This window comes from Polistes dominula, unplaced genomic scaffold (assembly GCF_049000335.1).
Source record: "Polistes dominula isolate Pdom_NZ unplaced genomic scaffold, Pdom_raw_medaka contig_18, whole genome shotgun sequence".
Taxonomy (NCBI): domain Eukaryota; kingdom Metazoa; phylum Arthropoda; class Insecta; order Hymenoptera; family Vespidae; genus Polistes; species Polistes dominula.
The window spans coordinates 1,868,185-1,891,096 of record NW_028301164.1 but is presented as its reverse complement, the minus strand read 5'-3'; the positions used below and the strand labels follow the sequence as shown (position 1 = coordinate 1,891,096).

The 22,912-nt window shown below is 30.1% G+C and overlaps 1 protein-coding gene across 8 annotated transcripts in view; it reads left to right on the top strand.

The window, feature by feature from the left end:
- LOC107068621 (uncharacterized) overlaps window positions 1-22,912 on the top strand; it is a 206,118-nt gene that overhangs the window by 109,580 nt on the left and 73,626 nt on the right. The window contains exon 1 of one of the 8 annotated variants that reach the window (XM_015325253.2): window positions 11,724-12,036. The exons of the other annotated variants lie outside the window; for them this stretch is intronic. The gene's annotated coding sequence lies outside the window, so the exon portion shown is untranslated. Of the gene's footprint in view, window positions 1-11,723; window positions 12,037-22,912 lie in introns of those variants that run through there. 8 annotated transcript variants of the gene reach the window in all.

Genomic DNA, 22,912 nt, shown 5'->3' with positions numbered 1-22,912 from the left:
AAAAAATTAATTTAATATTTTTTACTACAGGAATAATTTATTCATTAATTTATTTCTATAGATTTTATTAATATTATTATATATTTGTGTGTGTTTTATATTTTTATAGCATGCAAGTCAATTAATAATATTCAAAGTTTTTATTTAATTAACAATATAGGTGTATTCGTAATTGTTATTATAATTATTATTATAGTTAATGTATTTGTGACTAGAGTTGTTTGGTCGAAATGTTTAATTAAATATCACGTATATATATATAATAACTTTTGAAATATAAAACATATTACTTAACGATGAAACAATACTGAAATTGAAGCATTTTAACATGAAAAAATTATAATAAAACAATCAAACGAAATCGAATTACCTATTGAAATTAAATATTTAATTTGCTTACTTTACAAACATTTACTTATAAATTTTTTAGTATAATTACTTCACTCTGATATTCAATTAAAAAATTTGAAATAATTCGGAACCATATTATTGGTCTCGAATATATTAATATTTATCTGTGATTGATACAAATAATAATAATAATAATAATAAGTTTATTTTTCGCAGAGAAATTTCATTAGTCGAAATCAAATAAAAATTGAACGTGTTAATTGTCGTATAAATTGTCGTATAAAGGTGCGTTAAAACAATCGATCAATCGAATTAATCAAATGAAATAATTAAAGATTATTGATATAAAAACCCTTTTGAATTATAACTACGAAAAAAATGTTCTTTTATATTTATCATATCGTTAAAAATAACATAATTATTTATAGATTAATCCAATGTAATACGAGTATCGTAGAAATATCCAATATATAAATTGTACAAATCTATAAATGATAGATTTATATTAAAATCCTAGTAATGAGAATAAGATCGTAATAAATTTTTCAAGGAATGAAATAAAAAAAAATAAAATAAAATAAAATAAAATAAAAGGGGTCAAAACGATGAGAATTGTTCGGTATTAAGTGGCCACTAATTCCCCAAGAGACGATAACACTATTTCTCCGTTAACGGTGCTCGTACCACGAGTCTTCATTGGAAGAAAAACCCCGATTCTTAAGATCCACATTGTCGGTTGCTTTATTTATTATTACGATTTCGTCGAATACGTGGATGAAATTAATAATGATTTAAAAAAAAGAAAAACTTTATTGTACATGTCTCTTATAAAACTTTATATATTAAGCTATTTTGTTCGATTACCTATATATATATATAAAACTATAAAACATCGTCAATCTTTCGATGTTACTTTTTTTCTTTCCTATATTATTTTTCGTTGAAATGAGAAACAGCTTGCCTTGTATATGTAGGTATATATATGTGTGTGTATATGTATGTATCAAGTCATAGCCAATCGATAAATTTGCTTTATCGCTGCTCGAACTCAACTGGGATTAATCGAGAGAAGAGAGAACTAGCTGAGGAAAACTCGAAAATTCAAGTCGAAACGACCGAAAACTAACGTACAAAATCCACTGAATTAATCACGCGACTTTCTACTGCATCGAGTTATTATATCATGATCATTTTCGATACTTCACGCTAGACTTGTTCTAGTTATTTCTTCTTCTTCTTCTTCTTCTTCTTCTTCTTTTACTTTTCTTTTTTTCTTTGCTTTTTTTTTCTTTTTTTTTTTCGCTACTTTATGTCCAACAATCTCTTTTTCACGATATAAAATACTGCACGAATTTTCATATCGAAAGTTATAAATCATCTGTTTTTTTTTTTTTTTCATTTCTTTCTTTCTTTTTTAAACGAGCTCACTTCGTTGCACTATCGATTAACGAACGTGTAAACTTTTACATCGTAGTTACCAACAAAAAATATAGTTCAATTAAGATAGAAATTCGTTTAAAGGAACGTGTATTTAAAAAGTTAATCGAATTCAAATCAATCAAAAACAAATTATTATTATTACGTAACAGTAATTAACTGTCTAACGTTACATTTAGAAATTAAAATTATTAGAAATAATCTAAACGTTTCATATTATAAATGACATTATATAATTAATCCTTATCAATCGTAAGTCACGTTAGAAATGACCTAAAAATAAAAATATATTACTAATAATTAAATAGTTAATTAATTAAATAATATAAGTTTCTAATAATTTTTATTAAATACTGAACAATTTTGTTGCATATTAAACTAAACTACTTATAACTTACAATTATTGAAAATCTTCAATGTAAACCTGACGATCGATAAGAATTAAATAAATAGAACAGAATAACAAATATATACTAATAACAATAATTGTTTCTAAATTGTCACATAGAGACAAAGAGATAGAATATTTTCCTATAAAATAGAACGTGCGAATCAAGTGTTATAGGGAAGAGATTAAAATCACTAGTAATATCAGAGACTCGACATCTCCTGGATGAAAGGGCAATGTGAAGTGGAAAGGGAGTTAATGAAGAGTCGATCGATGCGAAATGACATCGACGTCCATTGGCCAAAATTAGTCGCCGTAAGAGAACACAACCGTTACTGTATATATGTATATATTATATATATATGTAAACCCTCCGGTATGTTGTTACTACGTTTTCCTATGCGAAGTGGGCGCGAATTGGAAGGGTTCGAGTTGCCAAACGAGCTCTCATGATGTTAAACGTAACGATAGGTGTTACCATCAGCCCACACATTGCGAGATTAGACGCATGTCGAAAGGGTCCAACGTAAACGTTAAACTGCCATTTCGAAGCTATCCGCTAGGAAAGTTTGTTTCCAAATTTATCGAACATAGATATGTGTATATATTTGTGCGTATGATGTTTTATTTGTATGATATGTACGAGTATACGTGTGTGAATATGGGATGTGAAACAACATGGGAAACATTGAACGACATATTTAGAAGTTTAGTAGTGTGGTTTTAGTAGTAGTAGTAGTAGTATAACAGTAGGATATGGTCAGGCATGTTTGACATTTTTTCAGTGTTGTTTTATTTGCCTATTTATTCGTATAGTTCCCATTCGTTGGATTTAACGAAAATTTATATCATCGTTCATAACTCATTTTGTATTTGTTTGTGTACACGTATATGCGTATAAAATATTTTTATTTTTATGGTAGGAAATATGTGAATTATTTCTATGGTGGGTGGATATTTTTTTTTTCCAGGTCTACGTTTCGAGAGATAACACATTTTTTTTTATGTATGTATATACATTTTGTATATATATATATGATATGATATGATATGATACGAGTAAGAAAATAATGATATATTTAGAAATGTATTTATGTAAAACGATAAATTCGAGATATTACATCGGTCTGATAATCTTGACGAGCTCAATTAGTAGCACAGATCGTTTCTAAAGTTGAAAGCATTTAGTTGTAAAAGGGTATCTACCTCTAAACGTGGTAGAGAACGTTAGTAGACGACGAAATCTCTTACAAGAACGGAATAATACACGATATAGCGCGATAATAAATTCCATTCGCGTGACGTACCAACCACTGAAAATCCCCGGACGCATATATTCGACATAAACGCGGCCTACCTACTACTAGAGAAATTCCCTTTCACACCGACCGAATTGCAACTGTCACGTAAATTCTCATGACAATTTGCGATCAAATGATTTTTCATTGGGTTTTTTTTAAATATTTATAAATAGTAATTTATATTACTTATATAACTTATAAAACTTATATGTATATATATTATATTTTTTATTTATATATATTTTAATATATATTATATTATATTTTATTATATTTTATTATTACAATATATTAAAATTTATACATATATATATATATATATAATCGTTAATTTATCTTTAAAACAATATTTTTTTATTTATCTAAAGTTAAAATACCTTTATAATTTTCTGAGATAAACTTACTAACGATTTTAATCTATTACATCGTTGTAATATAATTTAATCAGATACCTAGTAGAATCATTGCTTTATCTACCCGACGCGTTTAATCATCTTTCTCACTCGAATGTACTCTCACGATTGGCAAGAGAACATCAATGGAGACACATAGACACACACACACACACAGAATCCATCTAAAGTCTCGTGAATTTAATCGATACGCCCAGTGAGTGGTACGATTTAAATCCTCTTTTACGTTCAACGAGGATAGAAAGTATCTACTTCCGATATCCTTTTCATCCTCTTTTCTTTCTCATTTCCTTCATCCTGCTCCACTTTACATATCCATTATTAGTGTACTCTAAAAAGTATCCCTCAAATTATTCGCTAAAATCAAAAAGACATATTATTAGTTCTTTCTTTTTTTTTCTTTATGCATCATTATCAATAAAAAACAAAAAAACTATTCTCACTGAACGAACATATTTAATTACTATTCGGATCATTGATCTGAAAATATACGAAAAGACTGGAAGTATTAAAAAAACAAACAAAACATACATATCCAAATAAAATATTTGATTTCAACGATGACATTTCGTTTATAATATAAAATATTTTCAAACGTAGAGATGGATCCATCCCTTTTGAACTCACCCCCACCCCCATTGTTGTATAAACGAGGTCATTAACCTCAACATAAGTCGTGGCAAACAACTTCCGATTGTACAAAATGAGAGATTTGATCAAACCTGAAGGGATTTAAATGAACCACCTTTTATAGGTATAACATATATACGTATAGATATGCGTATGTATCAATGTACTATAGAATGGTATCGCTGATGGGCTCGACTATATCGGATTACGTTGGATTTCGACGCGTTCGAATCGGGATTTTGTCGTATTTCGAGATACGACGGCCGAAAGTGACTTCATCCGATGAAAAGCGTAAATGCGCTTGCGCGTATTAACTACTACTGTGATAGAAATAGAAAAAGAAAAAAACAAACAAAAATAACACACACACACACAGAAATAGAATTAGATAGAAAGAGAAAAAGTATCAGAATTTGTCGATAAAACGAGTAATAGTATTTCGTGTTGCAAAAGTACTTCTTTTAGTTTCGATTAGGTAGCCAGTCTGACGCCCATGCATGTCATCCTATTTTATCGAAAGATTAATTTCCTCCTTTTTCTTTTTTTTTTCTTTTTTCCTTGCTGCCGTGTATGTTTTCCGTTTGATCTCAATCAAAAGTTTAAAAACCATTGGAATTTAAAAATATAATTTTTCTTTCTTTTTTTTCACGTTCCAGCTAACCGAAGCAATCGTCCGACTTGCGGTTTGAAATTATGTTGGATAGAGGGAAATAAGAAAAAAAAAAAAAGGAAAAAAAATGATAAAAAAAGCAAAAAGTATATCTTGGTTATTTTTCCGCTTTATTTCGCTGGTCGTCTTCTATTCTTTTGTTCATTCTTTCTTTCTCATTCTTTTCTTTTCATTTTCTTTTTTACTTGCTTCTCGCCCGGAGCACATTCTTTGCAAGAAAAACCATGAACACGAAGTGGGTTTCCATCTTGCGAAGTTATATCTCACGGACAATGTTTCCGGAATATCTTCGCGCCCATACAATTATGCCGTACACAAGCACGCGAACTTTGGGTTACGTAGAGAGAGAGAGAGAGAGAGAGAGAGAGAGAGAGAGAGAGAGAAAACAAATAGACTTACCTTGGTCTCACAAATAGACTTACAATTTCGTGTGAATAATGTTAACGCTTCGTGATGGAAACGTCGGTATTGTTTTAGACAAGTATACACATTGAATAATCTCAATTAATTTCACGCATTTGGTTGTGTGTTTGTCTATGTGTTTTTGTAAATTTTATTTATTTTAAAAATTAAACATGAATTTTATTTATCTTCAATAAAAAAGAAACGTAATATATTTTTTCATATTCAAATTTTTCATATATATATGTTCAGACATTTAAATAAAGTAGTAAAAACAAGGTATTTTTATATATAAAGAGAGACATTTAAGTAGTACAAGCCGTGCATGTATACAGCTGGTAAAATATTAAAGTAATACAAGTAGTACACATCCATGTGTAGTCAGACATTAAGGTAATACTAGTCATATACTTTAACATGTAATTAGATATTTATTTAAAATATAATTTTAACATGATTTTAACATCTTTAAATTATTAAAAAATAAAGATTTATTTATTACTTAATAATATAAATAATAATTATTGGAAATAATAATAAATAATAATAATAAAATAATAATAGTGAATATCTGTTAGAATAATATTTAGACGAATGTATCCTTAGATATCTTCAAATGTAAAGGTAAACTATGGTTGACATGGGTTATAGGAACATATTGAACATGTTAACAAGAATATATATATATATTCTGTAGTTAAATTTGTATGAACACAAGATAGGATATATTTTGAAGGAGAAGGCATATTCGTATATAATACTGCCAAATATAATGGATTAGAAGTTTCGATGCATTCACCGTTGGGGATTTGTTGAAATCTCGACGGTGCTCTAAGTGCTAAAGTCCATAATGTCTCTCGCATTCCATAGGTTTCATGGGTCGACTGTCAAACTCAGAAAGTTTCTCTTTCTGTATCCCTGTATAGATAGAGAGAAAGAGAGAGAGAGAGAGAGAGAGAGAGAGAGAGAGAGAGAAAGATAGAGTATTGTGGTTTCCGACATATCAATGTGTTCACAGAATGTTATTACAATTGTTCCATTCGGTCATTCACTAAAATTAATATTATTATTATTAGAAACACGTATGTTGAAATTCTCGTAGCAATAAGAAGAACATATCGGAATGTTTTCAAAGAATAATTGTTTAACGTTTTCAAACGTTAATGCTTACCAACCGGAATAAAACTATTTCCAACGAAAGAAGCTTTATTCTGTTATATTGGATTTATTATTCTATTATAGCTTTTACCCAATCAATTATTTTTTTATTTGTTTTTTTTTCCAACTTTGAAAAATTTTGCAAAATCTTCGCGTGAAACAAAAATGTGTGCTGTGAAATAAAACAAAGTATACTCATGACCGTATGATATTTATAAAATTTCTTTCATATCACAATTCATTAAAGCATTGAATATTTTATAGAATTTACAGATTAGTTGAGATAAAAAAATAATTTTTATAATATTAATCTAATTATCCTTTCCATTCTTTTTTTATTATTTTTCCTTTCGTTTAATTCTAATTCATCTTCTATGGATTTTTATTATTAATATTTATTAGAGTGTCTTATGTTTTTGCATATATCGAAAAATATATATATATATATATAATATATTATATATATTTTTAGCTTAGATCGTATATGATATTATATCGTAACGCGCATGCGTTTTAATTAAAAAATTTCTGTCCTCCGAGCTTGAGAAATGAAATGCAAATTATGGAAGCACCGTCGTCGCGTCGTTTCTGACTTCACAACTATACTCGTTTGTCTCTTTTTTTCTCTCTCTCTCTTTCTCTCTTTCTTTGACCCTCTCTCACAATCTCTATATCATCTGTCTCTCTCTCTCTTTTTCATTCTTTTTCTCATTTTTTTGTCGCTTTTATTACGCGTTTCATTTTAAATTACAGAGACTTCGTTGAATCCTTTTTTTTTTTTTATTCCTATATCATATCTCACTCGCATTTACGTATCTCGAAGGTAGTCCCAATTTCGTCACATTATTACTGGATTTTTCTCTCTCTCGAATAAATGATAATATTATTTGTCAAATTTTTCATTCCCCACTTTTTTTACTTTTTTGCTTTCCAATCTCACACAGATTTAAATATTATTATTGTTCTATTATTTACAGAGTGAGATATCGAATTTTATACGAATTATTATTTTTCTAATCTGTGAAGAATATTTTCAATAATATTATTTGTCAAATTTTCCATTCTCCTGTTTTTTCTTTTTTACTTTCCTATCTCACAAATATTTAAATTATTATTATTATTGTTCTAATATTATACAAATAATTATTTTTCTAATTTGTGTGTAAACAACATTTTCACTTTCAACTTTTCACATATATTTAAATATTATTATTGTTCTAATATTTACGGAGTGAGATATCGAATGTTATACGAATTATTATTTTGCTAATCTATGAACAACATTTTCACTTTTTATCAAAATAAATACTATCTCTTATAATATATTCAAAAAAGAACAAAATTATTCAATTAGAAAACGTCGATTATTACAAATTTTTGAATATCCTATTATCTGGAACAATCTATATTATATGGAAACGTCTGACTCTAATCGAGTGTAAAAAAATATAAAAAAAAAGAGGGAAGAAAAAGAAACAAGAGAAACAAAAAAGAATAAAAAAAGAAAGAAAACCTACCCCAACCGACATTGATCGACGTTGGTAGTAGTAGAGTTGATGGATCATTAGACACAGTCGCCCTTTTTTAAGCTCGTTGCATTATTCAACGTTTCATCGAACGTCCAGTTTTTGATATCGGTTCTCTAAAGACGAAAATTCTCGTTTCTCTTCTCTTTATTATTTATTTTATTTTCCCCTTTCTCTCTCTCTTTCTTTTTCCACCCTTTATATCTGTTTTTATCTTGTTTTTGTATTTACTTGGTTGACCGAGAAAACAGATTAAGACCAACTAATAGAGAATGATATTTTGTTTTTCATTTTGAATGTATTCAATTCTCATCGAACGTTTAGAAAAAATATACGATAAAGGAAAAGTATTAGAGACTAAGACAGGTACGATGATTTAGCTATGAAAGAAGAAACAAAAAAAAAGAAGGAAAAGAGAAAGAGGGAGAGAGAGAGAGAGGGGATGATTGTGATGAAGAAGAGGGTGAATTTTCTGGTCATGATGAAATTGAGAGAGATAGAAACAGCGAACTGTAGCTCGAGAGATGAAAGTATACACACGCCCACACACACACACACAAATATATAAATGTATATATCCTATAGGTAGGAATAAAAACAGAAAGGCCGCCATTATCGAATGATTGATGGGCCGTTGGGCGAAGTTACAAAAAAAAACAAAAACACCGGGGCACACACACATACATACATACACATATATACATACTAACCAAGGTGAAAAACGAGAGGGAGAGAGAGAGAGAGAGAGAGAGAGAGAGAGAGAAAGTGGGTAGGAAAAAACGTAGAAGGACAAAAAAAAAGCATCAGGAGTGGTGCCTGGCAGGCACTCGATGTGTACGCCAGCGGTAACCCACCGTTAAAGTAAATACCTATTGTTGACTCTCGCTGAGGGATCGTTTCGCGGAACATTTTTCAACTGGGATACTTTTTTTCTACCCCTCCTACCCCCATTTTCTTTTTTTTTTTTACGTAATAGTCCTCGGTGCGCGTCTTGCGTGCATTATCGGGTGCCCAACCTGTTCCTCGATACAAAAGGGTGAATACTCATGGAAATATAGTAACTGTTAAAGTATGATAAAGGTAGAGAAAATGAGATAGAAAATGAGAGAGAGAGAGAGAGAGAGAGAGAGAGAGAGAGAGGGAAAAGCTTTGTCGCTTTCGGTTGAGCTAGTTTTTCATCTAGAAATTTTATCTTCCTTTCCGTTTATTCCCTCGCTTATTTTTCTTCTTACTCATTAACCTTCTTTTCTTTTTTCTTTTCACTTTCTTCGTTTTATTTTATTTTTATTTTATTTTAATTTTTTTCTTCGATTCACCTCTTTGCAAAGATTAATTGAGTTTTGTAAAAGCAACGAAACAAACTTCTAGTTCGTGTTACATTTTTGTTAATTTATATTTATACAGTTTAATCATATTGATCGAGTTATACAAAGTTAATTTACAGGTGATCGATACCTTAGAGTTAATTACCTTATTTTATTCGTTTCTATTTTTTATTTAGAAAAATTGTTCACATGAAAAGATTTATATTAGGACAGTTTGTATTGTGTGTCTCATTTGTTGTTTAATTAATTACATGTATATATGTATGTAATTAATAACTTATAAGATATCTGATTACATATATAAACATGTGACTTTCATTACTTGAACATCTGTGACCATGTAGTAAAATTAACTTGTACTAATAAATGTCTGACTACGTGAGTTCTTGACTTATACCACTTAAATGTCTATGCATACGTCAATTCCTGATTTGTACTACTGAAATAAATGAACAGATTTTATTCCAGGATCAATTTCCTCGTTAAATTTTACACTAAAGTTTTTTTCTTCAATTCTCATAATTCGAGAAATGACGGATATCCTAGGGCATTTATCTTTTGACATCCAACAAGAAATGGAGGGGGGGGTAGAAAAAATGTGACATTTCGTCGATCTTATCGATTCATTATTCTATGTAGTAGCTATTTTTATTTCGAAGGTATAAATCTCTCTCTCTCTCTCTCTCTTACAATTTGTTTTTCTTACTCTTTCTATTTCTTTCTATCGATCTGTATATTTCTCTCTTTCTCTCTCTCTATATAATATATATGTATATATGTATATACTTTGTAATTCATTCAATCAGAAATATTTGAGAAAAGTTTTGACATCGAATAAATTTAAAATAGACAAACGTACACATATTTCAGTAACTACGATTGGGAATTTCAAAAATTACCTACAAACTTGATAAAAAAAAAAAAAAGAAGAAAAAGAAAAAAGAAAAGAATCTTTTAGATTCGATTGCAATTGTAGTCTCTGCTATTTTTATTCTTTCTTTTTAGATTTTTTTAAATTCTTTTTTTAAACACAAGATTAATGTTTAAATAGTTTAACTTTTGAATTAATAGTTTTCGTAATTTCGTGGTTTCCTTTGTCGAACCTTTGAAAATTCTTTTGGCTGTTACATTAGACAGAGAAAGAGAGAGAGAGAGAGAGAGAGAGAGAGAGAGAGAGAGAGAAAGAAAAAAAGAAAATAGACGATAAGGAAAGTTCTAACGAAGTTGCCAGACTTTTTCGACGGCGATGACAAGTAGAAGGACGTGAAAAGCCCTTAAACTGCCAGTCACAGCTTTTGAAGCTCCTCCTTTTATGAAATAGCGTTTCGCTTAACGTAATTAAAATTCGACGTTACGAAATGTTAAAGATGACGAGTAGAAGAAGAAAAAAATTATGAAGAAGAATTAGAGAGGTCAAAAAATAAAGAGAAAGATCTACATAACCGTGTGGATTTCGAATAAATCAGAAATCTTTTCTTAATCATTCTCCTTGATTTTTATACATTTTTTTGTTTTTTTAATAATTAAACATTCTATTTTCCATTCTATTCGTTTCTTTTTTTTTTTAATTTGTATTCTACTTCATTTTCTATTTCGTGTTTTCTCAATTATTTGTTACTTTTTACAATCACATTGTGTCACGAGTTCCATTATACTGAAAAATAAGAAATAACCTGTTAAAATAGAGAAATAAAAAATAACAGAAAGAAAGAAAGAGAGAGAGAGAGAGAGAGAGAGAAAACGTGACAGTGAGTAAGAGAAAACCTGATGTAAGAGTGAAAGAATAAGAAGAAGAAGAAGAAAAATTGAAAAATAGAATACAGAGCAAAATAGAAACAGAAAGATAGAGATAGAAAATGAGAAGTGAAATAAGAGTGAGTATAAGAATAAGAGAAAGAAAAAGAAACAGAATGAGTTGAACACAGAAGAAAGATAAGAGAGAAAGAGAGAAGATAAAGAGAATGAGTAAGAATATACGTTCTAACTTGTTTACTTATCGTAATATTTAACATCACGTGAAAATCACATGATATCGAAACTCATAAATAAGACGTAAATAAAAGTAGGCACTGAAGTCTAGGTCAAAGTCTTTGAATAGGTCAAACTCAATCCGAGATGTTAGTCGTAGACATGCTTTCGTCAAGGATTGATGTAAATGAGATTCTATCATTTGATTTTGAATATTTTTACGCATTTTTATGATAATTACGGTATTAATAGTTTAATATCATTGATCGTGTGCATCTACGCGTGTGTTTACATGTGTGTGAAGTGTGTGAAGTGTTTTTTAAAAGATATTTTACTAAAATATCAAATCTATGGGATATTTCAAAGATTGTTTTACCGATAGTAGAATAATCTTGGATTAAATACTGATGCAACTTTAATGCAACCTTCCAATACAAAAACACATTTTACACATAAGGATTTTGAGAGTAAGTCATTTATTATATTTAAGTTTGGTGTCTATCGATTTTTAGGGGAACCTATGAACATAATTTCTTATGTTTAGATGGGATTTTAAGTTAAGTAATATATAGTATATTATTATAAGCTCGTATTTACACGTGTATATAATATGTATCTATGTATATATATATATATATATATATATATATATATGGGGATCTTGTGTATTATTTTACACTACTTCGTTTTAAGACCCTAATTCGTTTGGAGATACTCGATAATATCGTATTTCTTGGTGAAACCTGCTTTTAACAGACCTTTCTACGACTTCTTTGCGGTTTGCTACTTGTCTGACCTTCAACCGTAGTTGTAATGCAGTATGAGATACACATGAACTGGGAGAGGAAACCTTTTTTCCTTGTGGTATATATTATATATAAGTGTCTGCATTTATTTTTATTTGTATTTTTCTTCTCATTCTTTTTTCTTAAACATCTTCCCAACTGCAAACCCGATAAAGGTCGGGATGAAGAAACTCTTGTTGGATAAAATGTGACGTTAGACAAGATGGCCCTCCCAAGGGTTTTACTTTATACTTTAGAAAATTTCACATATTCGATAAATCTTACAACTATCTTTCATATTTTATCGATGATTTTTTCATTTTTATTATTTACGTATGTGTTTGTTTTATTTTCTTCAAATAATAGAAAAAATGTATATTAAATTTATGAAAAGAATTTTATTTTTCCTTCGAACGTTTATATTTTGAATTTTCAGGAATCACATGCAAAATGCTTTTTGTATAATTGGAAAAAAAAATATAATTAGGATATTTTATCTAGGAAACTCGATAATTATATTATATTATTAAAACATATTTAAAAAAATTGATAGAACGACGTATTAATATTTAGCGTAATTAAATATCTTTTTATCTTCTTAAGAGAAAAAAAAAATAATAATAATTCCACATATTTATCTTGTGCAACATGTTTCAATTTATAATATTATTTTTCTTATTATTAATATTAAAGTTAATGTTAAATACAGATAATATGTTTTGTTTTACATACGTAGATAAAAATATACAATGCCTAATAGTATCCGATTGCTCATCATTTCTTTTTTCTTCTCGTATAATTAATAAAAAATAAAAATGAATTTAAACGTTACAAAATTGAAAATGTAATTGTATCAAATATATTTGTTTAATATTTATAATGTCACAGAGAGAAGAGTCGTGCGCGATCGGTAGGATCTGTCGATACAGAATGAAACAAACAAAAACAAAAGAAAAAATAGAATAAAAAGAGAACGAAGAGAGTGGGGAGGGGTGGGGAAGGGGGAGGGGGGAGGTAGGGGCATCGTATAACTCGTTACGTCGAGGCGATAGGATTTCACGATTTTCGCGTAATATGAAAAATAAATGGTCTAGCGACTCGTAAATCCACGTTGAATTTTGCTCGCTGCCTGTTGTGATTTACGTCCTTTTTTGAACGCGAAGTCATTCGCGTTTTATGGTGGTGGTGGTAGTAGTAGTAGTAGTAGTAGTAGTAGCAGTAGTAGTAGTAGTAGTAGGATCGTACTATCGCTTATTTACTTTTCGAGACAAGGACAGATAGATGGTGAGATAAAGAGAACAACAGTAAAATAGAATGAGAAAGAAAGAGATGAAAAATATTGAGAAAAAGAGAAAATGTAGCATATTAAAAAGTATTATTTCATTACCATTTTACACTATCTTTGTTCTAAAAAAAAAAAAAAAACAAATACAAAAAAGAAAAAAACAAACAAATTATCAAAACGACAACAACAAAAAATGTAGAAACTTTTTAACAATGAATTGTACGAACGGGAAATAATGTTCTAGTTTTTCTGTTTGTCTTTCTTTTTTTTTTCTAGTATTTTAATATTAACGTTGGTAGAGTAACGTTTTCCTTTCTATTTTTCTTTTCTTCATCTACGACTTTTCTTGACGTTAATTAATAGTTTACTAGAAAAATTAATCACTGTCCGTGGAAGAGTGTTCGGTTCGTTTTTCTTCAATTATGTGGTACTCTCTCTCTCTCTCTCTCTCTCTCCCTTTCTCTCTTTTTTTTCTATTTTCGATTCTCTTTCTCATCTCAAAGCTTATTCATTCCTTCTTTCCTTTTCAACGTATCAACGAACCACTTTTGCGGATTCATCGGTATAATTAATGACAAGTAAATTTTTTATTCTCTTTCTCTATCTCTATCTCTTTCTCTTTTTATTTATTTTTTCCTTATTTATAGTTTCTGTCGCGTTCGTTCTTTGTTAAACATTTATAAATATATATGTATTTGTACAAAAAAGTTAGAAGATAAAAACGAGATACCACACAATCTTACGTTCGTTTTTCTTCTTTGTAACATTTTATTAAACATAGGGGAGGGCGAGGAGAGGGGGTGGGGGTTGACCCAGTTTAAATTTGCAAACTCTGACGTATCTCTACTACGTGAAATTAAAGAAAATTTAACAGGTGAAAACGTGGATAACGGACGGTATCATCTTTTTTTTCTTTTCCAACCCCTTTCCCTCCTTTTTTTTCACGCTTCAATGTTTTGCCACTGCAGTATTTCTTTTCATTCCAACGAGTATTCAATCTTTTTTTCCCTATTCAATACATCTACGTAAGAAATTCAAAAATTTATACGTGTGGTAGTACGTACACGTGTTTGTGTGTGTGTGTGTGTGCGTTCACGTATTTTTATAAATTTAAATATGCCCATCATCATTTTTATAAAATATTATATATATGAAATATTCGCATGAGTATTTATATGCTTTGTTTCATAATTTTATTCATATTTTTCTTCTTTTTTTGCTATTTTAATTATTATTAATTAATATTATCTCGATTATATATTAGTTTAACAACTTGTATTTTTCTACAGATTAAAAAATGCATCATTATATATATATATAAACAAAAATAAAATCTAAATATTCAATCAACTGATTAATTTATTTAGCTTATACATTAATTTCACAGTAATTTTTATTAAAAATTTTAAATAATTATAATCTATCATTCTAATTATAACGATTATACTAATCAGATTAGTAATCTTACACAGTTTAGTTAGAACGTGTAAGTTATGTTTATCTTTCAACCCTTCTATCTTTTTGTTTCTTTTAAACATAGATACGATATTGCAGAAAAAAAAGGGGGATGAGAATGAAGAAGGGTAGTATTCATTACTTCTACTCCGTTTCTTTTGCTTACTTTCTTTTTTTGTTTTTCTATTTTTTTTCTTCTTCTTCTTCTTCTTCGTTAGCGTCGTCTTTTCGCAAAAGACACAAATCTCGACGAAGTAGAACTTTGGTTTCTCTGTTTCTCTCTCACTTCAAAAACTGTGAGTGCACGAAAACTGGTAGTGCTTTCTATCATTCTATCCTTTTCTACATTTTCTTTTTCGTTCATATACATTCACGTCTTTTTTTCTATTTCTCTCTCTCTCTCTCTCTCTCTCTCTTTTTCCTCGTAATTCATAACGCCTTTTTTAGTTTTCTTCAGAATGGCGGAAAAAAAGAAATATCGAGGTCAGCCGCGCTTACCATTTTACCTCTTCGCGAGATGAGTACCAGGTATGCTCGATCTCCCATCCCTTCAATCCGTCCCCACCATCACCCCCTTCTCTTTCTATCTCACTCTTTTTCTTTTACTATCCGTCTATCTCCCTCTCTTACTTTTTCTTTCGTGGTAGCTCGCGTAAAAAGCGGCTGCTTCGGGAGATAGGGGAAGGGAAAAGGGATAAGGGTGAAGGTGGTGGGGTTGAATAAGATAGGGTAAGGTTATAGGCTCTCTTACGGTTTTCTTGATAAATCTAAGGAAAAAAAAGTATTTGAAGATTCATCGTCTTGGTAAATCGTAGTAGTAGTTGTCATAGTTTTCGTTGTCGTTGTCATTGTCACTCACCATCAGCATCACAAATGCCTACAGGGGGTGTTCGACTTCACTGAATGAGAAAGTTGAAAAATCTTGACCGACAAACGAGACGAGAAAGGAAGGAAAAAGTGTAAGAAGTAGATGGTTGTAGAAAGAAAAAAGGGCTGGAAGAGGGAAAAAAAAAGTATTATAGAGAAGATCAAGAGGGATAGGTCGAGTTAACTGAGAAAAAAACGGAAATCGATGAGTTAAATTGGAACGTTAAGTCATTCGAAATTTTTTCTTTTCATTTTATTTCATTAAAATTGAACTAACTTATTTTATAAAAAAAAAAAGAAAAAATAAACTAATGTCCTATTTTACATATAACTATTTTCTTGCTTTTATTTATACACACACATTCCATGATACACGTATTCTATTGGTTCGGGAATTTATTATTAACGTTTACGTAGTATCATCGTCGTTCGTGTAGTTACGTGATTTAATTAAGTATTTTTTTCTCTTTCCTCGAAGTATTTCTTTTACTTTTATTTATTTTTGAGTTGTTTATAATTAAATTAATAATTATTTTCTCGTAGAAGGATCGATTTGTGTGTACGGGATAATTTATTTTGCTCAGTTATTTGTTACATAAATTAACGAACCCCAACGTGTATGTTTAAGTGTATGGGAATGAAACACTTCATGTATTTGTATATAACGTGTAATTAATCATCTTTATAGTTTTTGTTAATCGAAAATATTTCATAATTATATACCGCGTTCGTATCCGTTGACGATCGATAAAGGGACTCGTGTTTTCGACAACTCGTCCAATTAAATCGTCGACAATGATGACGACGACGACGACGCCTTGGGTGGTCTCGTTATCAGCTAACCTCGAAGGTACGTATCGATCTTATGGTATTGATAAAAACACAGATAAACAGAAATAAAGTGTGACTGAGGCGTAAGATGGTTTGGGTTTTCGATGGGGTTTTTATTATGCTTCTCTTTTCTTTGTTGAAAGAAACAAGCAAGAAAAAACGTGAAGAAATAAAGAAAGTAAGAAAAATATTATTTCTTTATGGTGTTATGGTGTAAGATGGTTTTGATAAATGATCAAATATACCAGTATTGATTGATCCTCGTAAGAATTGCTAATATTGAAGATAAAAGGTGGAAAGATAAAATTGTATGATTAAACATTTGTGCAGAAGGTTTAAAAAAAAATAAAAAATATATATATATATATATATATATATATATATATATATATATATATATATATATATAATTCTGTCGTCTTTATAATATTTCAAAAAAAAAAAAAATAAATCTAAGAGTATATTTATATTTCAGAATTTAACTAATCATTTACCAAATTAATGGATTTCACAAAGTAACTCCAGTATACATATATACATATATACATATACATACATAGAAAAATATATCTAGCAACCCAGAGTTGGGAATAATTATTTTTTTAAATCCTTTAGCACGGTCGCCGAGATTACGTTCAGACTACGAGGAGTTTGGAATGAGAGAAAAAGAAAAAGAGAAAAAAAAAGAAATGTTGGGGAAGTGGATATGGGGATGAGGAAGGTGAATTGAGTAAAAATAGATAGGAAAGGGGTAGGAAGATTCGTCGGTGGTAGAAAACAAAGGAGAGTTGCTTTAGATTTTTATTTCCAGGGATTCGGAGAGAACACAAGAGTAAGAGAGTAATAGACTAAAAGAGAGAGAGAGAGAGAGAGAGGGAGAGGTAAAGAGTGGCGTTGTTATCAGGTGACACCAGAGACGAAAGGGTGAGTTTAAAAGGGGTTGAGAAAGGATAGAGTAACTGTTTGGATCAGTGGCTGAAGCATACCGTCAAGAGAGTTTGGGGACATGATGGGGGATAAAGGGTTAGGTAGAAAAGGATAGAATGAGAGAAGAAGGGAAGGAGAGAGAGAGAGAGAAAGTGAAAAGAAGGAGAGAAACAGGAGGGTGACTCTATCGTGAATGCACGCATGAGTTGGTCCCGGTCGGATGCATGTGCAAGTCGGGAAACTTCATTAAAATCTCCCTGAATCCCACAACGCTTTTTCTTGTTCTTTTTCTTTTTTTTTTTTTTACATTTTTTCTTCCTTTTCTTTTTTTTTTTTTTTTGCCGTCGACCACAACCGTAAATTCAAGCGCGTACGTATATCTGCTGGGACATTGTTAATTGCGAAAGAAAGATAGGCGTAAGCCATGAATAGAAGCCAGAGAGACGTTTATTGTGCTATCGGTAAAAGAAAAAGAAAATGAAGCAGAAGAAGAAGAAAGAGAAGAAAAGAAAGAGAGAGAGAGAGAGAGGATTCTCTCGTTAAAAATAGATAAGTCAAAAAGCAATCTGGTCATTCAATAATGTCGAATGAGGAATCGTTACTTTGACCAATCGTGTAGAAAGTTCGGTGGTTGATTGATTTTTATTTTTATTAAGCTTAATATATATAGGGTGTGATAAAAATTTGTTAATTTATTTCAATAATAAAAAAAATCATTTAATTTAAATCTTATAAAAATTAGAATACATTTATTATTCTTATTTATTTAATTTTATTGTTCATACACAATTTTAAAAATTCTTTATAACGCAACGGATATGAGACAATTGTAAAAAGAATTGAAATAAATTTTGTCCTTTAAATAAAAGTGATTGAAAAAAAAATTGATGATAAAAACCTTAAATGACATTTCCTTCGTTTTTATTATATATATATATATATTTCTCTTTCAATAGTTTCGATTTTTTATTATACGATTTGAAAAGTCCGATTAGATAGAACAGACACGAGACAGTTCTTTAATCCAACTCTCAAAATTCATCAGACGCGGTGGATTAATCTTCGACCTTTTACCACTAGCTGGACCAGTAGTTACGTACCACCATGACGCAACCCCTTCCTCCATGTTTCCTTCAGCTTTCCCGATAATTGAATTTTTTTATTAATCCTAGAATTCGATTTTACTCTCGTCGATCGAAAACAATCCTGCGCTTTCATGCATAGTCCTTGCGCTAACAATTTTAATCCCACTTCTATATATATATATATTTTTCTCTTTCTTTCTTTTTCTCATTATTCCTCTCATTTTTTATTTTTGTGTTCCACTGATATCGACGACTTACTTTTTTATTTTTATTCCTCTCTCTTTCCTTCTTTTTTTTTTATTATTATTATTATTATTTTTTTTTTGATTTGTTTATTTTTCTTTCATCGAAGTTAGAGAGAACGAATATACTATGAAAACGTAACACACATGAGTTTTTCTCGAGGATTTTCTCCGTCTGGTTGAAGTTCTACGAAATACTCGGGTAAATCGTACGCGAACTAGCATGTTTATTTGGCAAGGGTAGTAACGAAAAAAAAAGCTCTGCTTTTCTTTCTTTTTTTTGTTTCAATGGAATGCAGTATGGTTTCCCTCGCGGAAAAAGAACGAGAAAGAAAACAAGAAAGAAAGAGGAAGAAAATGTTGTTTGGTGGGGAGGGTGAATGGAAGGAGGGTTTAGGGTGAAGCAGAAGAAGAAGAAGAGGTAGCTCGAGAAAATGAGAGGGAAAGGAAAAAAAAGAGGAAAGTAGAAAAAGGTTTTCTGGGAACGAAGAGAATAGTGGTGGTAGTAGTAGTGGTAGTAGTGGTGGTTGTGGTGGTTGTAGTGGTGGTTAAAAATGGTCGAACTAGGGTAGGATGAGTCTATCGTCGCATGAACTCGCACGAGCTGCTTTAGAAAGAGTTGAATTCATACGAGAGAGTATCTATCCTCAACTACGAGCTTTATTAGAAGAGACGTTTGCGTTTTATCTATCTATCTCTACCTTTTCTATCTTTTTTCCATCTCCTATTTCATTTTTTTTTCTTTTTCTTTTTTGAAGTAAAAACTTCTTTAGAATGGGGGTGATTTAAAAAAAAAAAAAGCGAACAAAAATCCATGGTAACGGCAACGGTACTAAAAAGTGAGAAAGAGACAAACATATAAACATCTATGGGATTTAGTCTAAGATAAAATGAGATAGAAGACTTGTTGAAAATGACTTTCTTCTTCTTCTTCTTTCTGTTTTTTCTTTTCTTCTTATTTTTGAATTGTATTTTTATGACTCGTTTTTTTTTTCTTTTTCTTTCTCTTTCATTTTATTGTCGATAAATCGTCGACGTGGGAATCGTAACGTGTATAAAAATCCGTAGAAGAAAGCGGAAAAATTGCGTTAATTGGACATTGCGATGAAAGAACAATGGGGTATAAGAAAGGGAAATGAATTCTTTCCTGCTGAATCGTTAGTTACTTCTTACAATTAATATTACATCGAAGAAAGTCACGTTGTTAATAACGTTTCTTGTTCCTTTTTTTTTCTTTCTTTCTTTCTTTCTTTTTCTCTCTATCTTATTTATTCATTCATTCATTTTCTTTGAAACTGGTTAAATAATACACCGATTAATTCGTAATATCTTTTCTTTTACCGTACTCATTTTCAAGATATTATTATTTATTCGAAAAGAATAAGAAACGAAATGGAATATTACAAATTTATTAAAAACAAAATGTATTTAAGTAAGTATATGTACATTAAAAAAAAAAACATACATAAAATATACACACATATGTAAAAAAAAAAAAGATAAAATATGGAATACGTAATAAATTTCAACGATATCCTTTTTTCGTTTTTTTTTTTTTTGGTCTTTTTATTTTTCGCATAATCATCAAGGGAAAAGGTAAAAAGTATCCTTTGAAAAAGATTTTTTTTTGTTCTCTTTTCTCAAGTCCCCCACCTCTTGAAGAATACATCACGTATGTTGTATAAATAAAAAGAAGAGCAAAAGGGTAGAAAGATGCAAATAAATAAATAAAACGAAAAAAAGAAAAAAAAGAAAAGAAGCACATCGTTCAACATTTCGTCGTGTATCCTTTATTTTTTTTTTTTCTTTTCGGTTCTCTCTCACTTTAAAATCATCGTGTAGAACGAAAATGTAGAGAAGATTCTTTTGAGTTTTTCATCATCACGAGGACACACAAGCTTTTTTTTACACGAATGGAATGTAAAACAAAAAGGATGATGATGGTAGAAAAGGTTCCTCTCGATAAAAGTTTTAAAACGTGAACCTGGTGTAGGGTCAACGAATAAAAAAAAAAAAAACGAACGAATGATACTTATTTACTTTCTCTCTCTTTCTACGTTTCTGAGTATTTGTGTTTGAAAAGGTGGTCGGAGAGAGAGAGAGAGAGATGATACTCTGCTTCGTACATATTCTTTCATTTTTTCCCTTTTACTTTTCTTTTTCTCTCAAACACACACACACACACACACATATATATATATATATATATATATATATGCATACATGTATTTTAAATAAACAAAGTTGATCAATAAATCTCGAAAATATCTCAAACTAACAAAAAAAAACCTTAATGTCATATTGTAGTGCTGAATTTTTCGTGCAACTTTTTTCTTATCAATTTTTCTGCTACTATCATACTTTCGGAGCTGTTTAGGTTGCAAAAGCTGGTGAATCACCCTGTATAAAGTGATACATTTTATATAAGTATACAATCTACACAAGGATACAATCTAGACAAGGATACAATCTAGACAAGGATAAAAGCACGATACGCGTAAATCATTAAAATCTGTGTCTCTATCGTTACTCTTTTTGCAGCTTTTGAAAAAACAGGAAACGTATCTAACTCGAGTGGCTTATAGGCGACATGCATTCCCGATTACCCCGGAGGTTAAAAGTTGGTGCCAGCGAGGTCGAAGGGACATCAAATTCCGCTAGCGATTCATTTTCCTCGTCGCATGTAACACACTCCCCCTTTACCCCTATCCTCACACCCTCCCTTTTACCCGCAACCTACTCTTTCTCTCTCTTTCTCTCTCTAGTTGTCCCCTTCGCTATTGCCTTTCATCAGGACTGAAATCGTGCTAGTGTTTTCCATTAAACGTTAGGTTGTCTGTAGTTCCCATATAGATTTAAGCAAAACTGTTTTTCATGGATATTTCGTGGCTCGTTATTAAAATCACCATGATATCGTACGGATCCTCTTTGTGTATTTCCAAGCTTGAAAAGAGAGAGAGAGAGAGAGAGAGAAAGACACACACTTTGCCGTCAATTTCACGACACAGAAATTTCGATGTTGTACGTCTCGTATTTTCAACGTGTACATGCTGGTTTAAAAATCATACGAGAAAAAAATAACGAATGTAAAAAGAAAGAACAAAAAATAGAATGTGGCTCGTCAGTCGTAGATTATCGAAACTAAAACCGTATGGATTTTTTCAATTCATTCAACCGCACTTTGTAAATCGGTTCATTCTCTATTTATTCTTTTTTTCGCATATTGTCCTAACGATTTTATTGTTATTTTATTTTATTTTTGTATTTTTAAGTTATTTTATTTTATTTTATTTTGCATTTATTTTTTCTTTGTTCTTTTTAATAATAAATGTCTCGAATTCGATACTCTTTCGGTGGATAGATTATTTCTATTGACGTTGCATTACACTTGTCATTCTTCTTTCTTTTTCTTACTCGTTGATATTTGTTAGTTTTTTCTTTTTTTTTTTTTATTTATTTTTCTTCCTATTCTTCCATCTATCTTACCCGATAGATAAAATATTATGAATTGGGATACAATAGTATATATCTATCGACGAATATATTTGTACCAAACACGATTGAAAACTTTTGAGCTATTTGTAACGAACGTATGTTTGCTTATTTGATATAAAACCACACGTTGAAAATTTATTTACGAATGAGAGCACGATTTCATCGATCCAACGATTCGTCCATTCATCCGTCCATTTTGTCCGTCCTTAGCCTTCGTACGTATTAAATTTTGAAATAAAAAAGTTCATGGAAAATATTTGAGGTTGGTGCTTCGGAATTGAGTTCGATGAATATTTCCGCTATTGTTTGATAACCAATGATCGTTTCAATTTTTGTGGGATTTTTTTTCGTTTTATCCCATCCCTCTTTTC